Source organism: Dermacentor variabilis, unplaced genomic scaffold, assembly GCF_050947875.1.
Source record: "Dermacentor variabilis isolate Ectoservices unplaced genomic scaffold, ASM5094787v1 scaffold_12, whole genome shotgun sequence".
Lineage (NCBI taxonomy): Eukaryota > Metazoa > Arthropoda > Arachnida > Ixodida > Ixodidae > Dermacentor > Dermacentor variabilis.
The window spans coordinates 49,937,069-49,943,808 of NW_027460280.1; positions in this window are offsets into that span (position 1 = coordinate 49,937,069).

Below are 6,740 nucleotides of genomic sequence, written 5' to 3' on the forward strand. Positions count from 1 at the left end.
TAATCGCAGTCACGTGACGTTATCTCTTGCCATGATACGTCACATTAGAAGCACGAGTGTAATTACGGAAAGCAAGCGGCACATGCCCCAACTTTGACAGCTGAACAAATTCATATAACCCGCTGGTATGTGAAACTAAAAAAAGAAAAAAAGCGAGGCTCCAAGTAAGCTGGTTCATGGTTTTCACTTTTTATCGCTTCAATTCCATTTAAGCAGTGCTGTCGAAACACAAATGTAAAGAGCCGCCGCAGATTGCCCAGACACTTGCCTACGCCAGGGATGTTATGCGCCATTCGCGCAACGCGATTACTCATCTCCTAGACAAAAGTCCCTCAATCGACGTGTCCAGGAAAACCCTTTTTTTAGGCTTGAGATTCCTCGTAGTTGCTGCCGCGCATTAAGCACTCGTATATCTTTCTCGTATCCAGCTAGTCTCCAGTTGTTGAATATACTGTTCGCATCCAGGATTGGCGTAATAAACATTCTGTCACGCTGTGATCATTTATGTATTTTGCTAGTTGGTACCTCGCCTACATTATCACCAAATCGACAAGTGATCGCGGCGAATCATGCAAATACACTATAGAATAGAGCGAATATTATGTTTGCATTACAGCGGCCAAACACAACGACAAACACGCTGAGAATTAAAACGTCAGTGATAGAAATGTGTTCGATACATGCCTTATACTGTATGAAAGATGGTTTTAACACAGATCGGAAATCGTACAAATAACGCTGTGTACACTTGGATGTCCTCACCTTTCAAAGCCGCACATATTTGGCTCATGGACTCATTTAAATTTATTACGTGAAAAAAAAAACATGCAAGTAAACAGTAAAAAACAAGCAGTCGTCCTACATCGCGACCCCTCTTAACGTAGCAGCTTGTGATGTAAACATGTTTGGCGAACACCATTTATGAAAAGTACTATAGCTAATATTATTGTCCAAACGTGATAAGACGAGAACATTTATGAAGCTATACGTATCGTCACCACACCGCTCATTAGCTCTGTTATTGTACATCATGCTTCCTACCGGAGTCGGCACGCACTGTTCCAACAACCCATAACTTTCGTTTTACAACAATGAACTCTTGTGAATTCTCTTCAACATGGCTGTCAACTGGCTATAAATTTAGAATTGCAGTGGCTACCTTTTTTATCAACCAGCCCTTCTTCCCATTCTACATGCGATCTAACGACCGAAAAGTGGAACTTTTTTCCGCCCAAAGAAGTGGGCGCCGTTCTTATGTCTGACGCTTTCGTCAAATTATAAGTTTGAAATACATCACCTTGATATTGAGATCTGCGAAAACTGCTGCGCTGCGCAAGGCGTGGTTCCTATACGCGTAAGCGACAACCGTATTGTCAATATTCCGTCATGCTGCCTCGGAAGAAATGAGCATCGCCTTCCAAGTGAAAGTAATTCCGTGCGCCGCGCCTGGATTTCTTCACGACCGGCAAAAGAGCGGCACCGAGTGAAAGCGAGGGGCGGACGAGAGAGGCAGCGCATTCTTTCGAAGCGCTCGGCTCTCAGCGTACGAGCAGATGTCGTCACGTCCTGTGGCCCCGGAGAGAATAGCACGAAATAACGGCACCGGGCGTATTTCTTCACCGCGCACCGCGGCCTGCCGACGTTTCCATTGCAGCCTGCGACGATCCGGGCGCTCTGATCCGCGTGCGCGCCGATTATTCCTGTCCGGGCGGCATCGCTTCCGAGCCAGTCATATCGAGGGCGAAGCCCGCATTTTGCGGGAGCTCCTAATTTGCCCGGCATAGGAGCGAGGCAGCCGCCTAGATACAGACGCACGCGTCAACGTTCCCGCCACGAAAGAAATTATATAGGCCTTTTTCGCTCGAGATGGCCTCGAGAGTGCCGTTAGGCCACGAATCGATAGCCGGCTGCCGCATTCGGCCCGGCTATGTTCTCCGCCGCTCGTCGGCGTGGCAACAAAGCGGCCGAACGGGTCGCGAGGTGGCCATGCAGTCCGGTGGTCTGCTGCCATCTACGACTGGTCATCAGTGCCACCGCGCAGGGACCCACATATTTGCTGGACCGACAAAGGCACCGCTCTGCTGTCTTCTTCGCGACACCAAAGACGAATGCTCTGGCACACTGTGTGCTTCATCGTTTTTGAGGCGCCCCGCTGATTCCGTGCGAAATCTTGGTCATCGTGAAGAGGCGAGAGCGCAGCTGCCAGCTTGGGCGGTTTCCGTGAGAACTGCTTTCTCCCAAGGCACCGTCGAAAGTATACGACTGTGTCTCTATCACATTACGGACGCATGTCATACAGCATTAAGCTTGCGAGCTTGTAGCCAAACAAACACGGTGCCCTCCATTATATATAAGGCACGTGCTTAAGAGTAATGTTTCTTTTTTTCCACCGGATGTACAGGAGCAGTGTGCTTGTCTCAAACTTCGGTGGCAGATTAATAAGATCAATTTTTGCAGCAACCACCTAATTGAATCAGTGGCGTGTACTGGTACCTTTATTGACAGTTTAGTAACGCTTTCACAGACCTCACAGCAGAAATTTCACTGTCCATCATCGTCGTCGTCATCATCATCATAATATTAACCTATTTAACTCCAAGCCTCTCTCTCTCAGATTTCTCCGTATACCCCCGCCGTGCGCATCGATGGAGCCCAACCTGTGCCCGCAAACTTCCTAATCTCGTGGATTCTACACCTGTACTCTCACGTTCTGCTCAGGCTCTCACAACGTCCTCGCCTGATAGTGTGTATGCTGCTTCGAAACGCGCGATGCTGCACGTCCCTGGCTTACGCGCAAGGCCTGTTGAGGATCGCCGTGTACACAGGCCGCATCGCAACCAGCTCGCGCGGCTCTCGCGCCAACCGGAGACGACCCGAGCACGCTTCTCTGAGTCCGGTTCTCTGCGCCGCGCTCGTGTGCGACGGTGTGTTACGCGTCACTGTCGGATGGCTTACAGCGACCGTCGATAAACTGTGCAGGTCGCAGACCCGCCCGGGCTGCGCGTGGTCGATCGATTCAACGCGCTAAAGCTTAATCAGGCAGCCGCCACTCTGGCGCTCTTAACCACTGCGCGCAGTGCGGCTACACCGAACTGATCAGGCCTTCCGCCTGTAGCACCGTGGCGGCCACCGGGAAGTTGTTGAGCTGTGCCTTGTTTGAAGGGTGTGGCTGGCGAGGGCAAGCAATTATCCCAAATGAGCGGTGGCGGCTATCCCAGTTGTACTTGAATACAGGCGCACTTCCGCTACACTCCTCTCTCTTTGGTTGTTTCCCGCCCTCATAGTATAAGAGGACGATCGAACGGGGTTAGTGTAGTGCATTTTATGTTCACTTACACGACGTAATCCTTATTTGCTAGCACTATGACACTATGAGTGTGACGCAAACACAGCGCTTAATCATGCAGCGGCGGGATGCTTCAATTATGGCGAGAAAAATAGTTTTATTTTGTCCTGCAGTGTGTTTGTTTTATATGCATTACTTGAGCTGCTTAATATATTTACCAAAAGATACTGGATTGTGTGACAGACCGTAACTGTGCGACGCTGCACGTACTTGTGACACATATGTGTGTGACGCTTGGACAGGCTTTGCTTTGCAGCGTTCGCACAGATAGTTTCACGTATAGTAATTTCTCTTCCCCCCCCTTGTTTTCCATCGCTCTAATCTTTTCAGTCCCCTTTCCCTTTCCCCAGTACAGCGTAGCCAATCAAAGGTATGCCCTGGTTAACCCCCATGTCTCCCATTTTTTATTGATCTGTATCTATGAACCAACTGCGTTTAAAGAATATCTTCCAAGTGCAAGAAAGATTAAAATCTTGATAAGTATGCACATATGTGAACCGAGAATGTTTATTCAGCGCTGAAAAGCGCCATATTCAGAAGGTGCCAGCTACCGCAGCTACCATTGTCACGCAGAAACAATAAAAGCCACTCACAATGAAAAGCCTTGTGAACTTCGACGTGCTGTTATGATATCCTTGTGCCGGAGCCTATTCTGTGTCCATACACCTCAGCGGAGAGTAAAATTGATTGAGTAACCTTTACGTCATTGTTTTCTAAACTTTAGGATCTTAAATTATGCAATAATGCAACAGATTACGCTCTCAAAAATCTAGAAAAAAGAAACAATTTGGGTTTATCAACGTAATACTCCTATTTAAAAAAAATGACAGTTTGGCCGTTGTTTCTAGAAAGCGAGGAGCCAATGCCGCATCATTAGTCGCCTATGTGCAGCAAGCAGTGCTCAATTCCATTGATGTAAAAAGTCGAAGGCCTCTGGCTTTCAACTTTTAGCTGAGTGATCGATTAGTAATTCTTCGTTCTTCCATAAACTGCGACGTAACGCCTGCTTCCAACAAAAGGATAAGGCATAAATATAGACTCCCACACTGAAACTGTCAGGGCCAGAACGGTACTCCTGCAGCCACCTTAACAATGTGGCAGAACGTTACCAGCTGTCATTTTCAATAGCAGAGCGACAAAAAGAGAAATGAGGGCATGAAGCTAGCGACAGAGTGGGAAAAAGCCGACAGAATATAAACTTCCGCGATGCATCTTTTCAAAAAGTTTCGTAGATCTCAAAACAGTCGATGAAGACTTCATTTCTTGTCGACGCATATATATATTTTCCTTCAGCATTACTCTTCTCTCTTTTGCTGTTCTCTCAGATTATGTGTTTTTTTCCTGTTTAGAAAAATGCGCCATCCACGCGATCGACCCCTGCGAGAATAAACCATTTGGAAAAGGAAGAAGTCCGCAAGATGAGTGAAATCAACAACCGTTCTCTCTGGATCGAAGTTGATGGCGCACTCCTTCCGTGAGGCGTGTGGGTGGAAGGGGGCGTGGTAGCCGCGAAAGAAACATTTCGGCGCAACTATTCATTTTTTTTTTGCGCACGCTGTCTTTTCATTCTTCTTTTTCCAGCGTAAACCTTTCGAAGACGACGGATATAACCGAAACGTAGGCGGGGGCGCAAACAGGGGCACTAGGCAATATATGCGGCACACGTCCGGCGCGAGGCATTCTCGGCGGGAAAGCTGGGCGGAAGGAGGGTGGTATTTTTTTTTTTTCCTCGCCAAAATTCACCGGCGCCACGGGCGAAGAAGCTGCTCTCGGGAACGCGTTGCGGCGGTGTGTCGTCGTTATCGGTCGAGCCGGGGCTGAAATAGTGCCCGGGCACGCGACGGCTCGGGTCCCAGGCGAGCGGCCATTACTCGTCCGCTTGACGGGCCGGCCGCGCCGCGGTGTCCGCCGCCTCGAGGCATTGGCCCCGTTCCAAGCGCGCGCGCGCCGGGGCACACCCACCCCGCCGCGAGCGCCGACACCTCGTGCCGGCTCGCTTAATCCCCGCGATGCTTGATACTGAGCGGGCCAGACGCTGATTTAGGAGCGCCCCCAGCGGCCGCCTGTTATTCGGGCCGCGCTCACGGCGGCAGCCCGTCAGTCGGAGGCAACAGCGGGGCAACGAAGTTGCGGCGGCGCACGCGAGCCTGCCTTGACGCGCTGTCATCGTCTGTGTCCTGCGCTCCCGAATGGGACAGCTGTCCGATGAGGAAAAGCGAGACTTGGTCGAGTGACGGACTGCTTTGGTCTGGCCCTAACAAAGGTCGACCTGACGCGTTTCTGCGCCTGGATTGCACGCGTCAGTTTAGGCGCGGAGGTGTTCTTCGTTTCCGAAAAATTTTTTTTTTATATAATTTCTCCCGATGACGGCTTTCTGCCCCGTCACTTCCTTCTGCCACAGCAAAAAAAAAAAAGGAAAGTCGCAGTTTCATCCGATCGCGATAGCAAATTAGGGGACAGCTATACGTATTAAGGATAGTAGTTTTATTGGTCGTATAAAGTTGTAAACGGAGGCATACTAACTAAATTAACAAGCACGGTGTCACGCCCGCACAAGCAAACATCAACACAACTCAGTAGATTACCGCGGGAAACTCGCTGTCAGAACGCTGGAGTGAGGAAGAGCGGCAGCAGCAGCGAGCGAATCCTGCAGCGCGAGTGACCTTGAGTGCTGCGTCTCGCATCAACGTGAACCATAAGCCACGGAAACACAGCGCGCGGCGGACTCTGTCCCCGTCGCAGGCGTCTTTCAAAATACAGCGGTCCCTTTGGACACGCACGCGGCCGCCAGGGCCGCCCGGAGTAGAACGCGCACCAGTCTTCCCCCCCCCCCTTACGCCCTAAGGAAGACGGCACGCTTCCTCCCCACTTCCCTTCCTTGCGTGCGCGAGATTCAGCCGCGACCGCCGGCTCACTCTCGCACGCTTTCTCTCGTACCTGCAGCATACGGCGCGTGGAGACTATATTATCGCCCTTGGACTTTATACAGAACCTCACGCCGACGGCGACGGCAGAATGCGCCCGGGGTGTCCATATAATTGCTATCTCAATAAAAAAACCGAAAATGCAGGCCACGTGCACGTTCCCATTGTTCAGTTAAACCAAGTTTCATACGCCATGCGTAGGCAGAAGGCGCTATATGGTTGAGTAAACGGGTCATTAGACCTCGCATTATGAAGAGCAACTAAGCTACGCTTGGATCGCCTGGCCTGTACTATAAGCAAAATACCTTTATTGAGCACGAAGCTTCTCCATAACCGCGACGATTTGTTTCGGCAATATGTCTGTCGTGGGTCGTGACGACGAGCGCTCTAGTTGCGTTAGATGATCGTCTATATATATACTTGCAAATGTCGCCAGTGTAGGGATACGTTGGCGCACGCCGGCTTGCTGT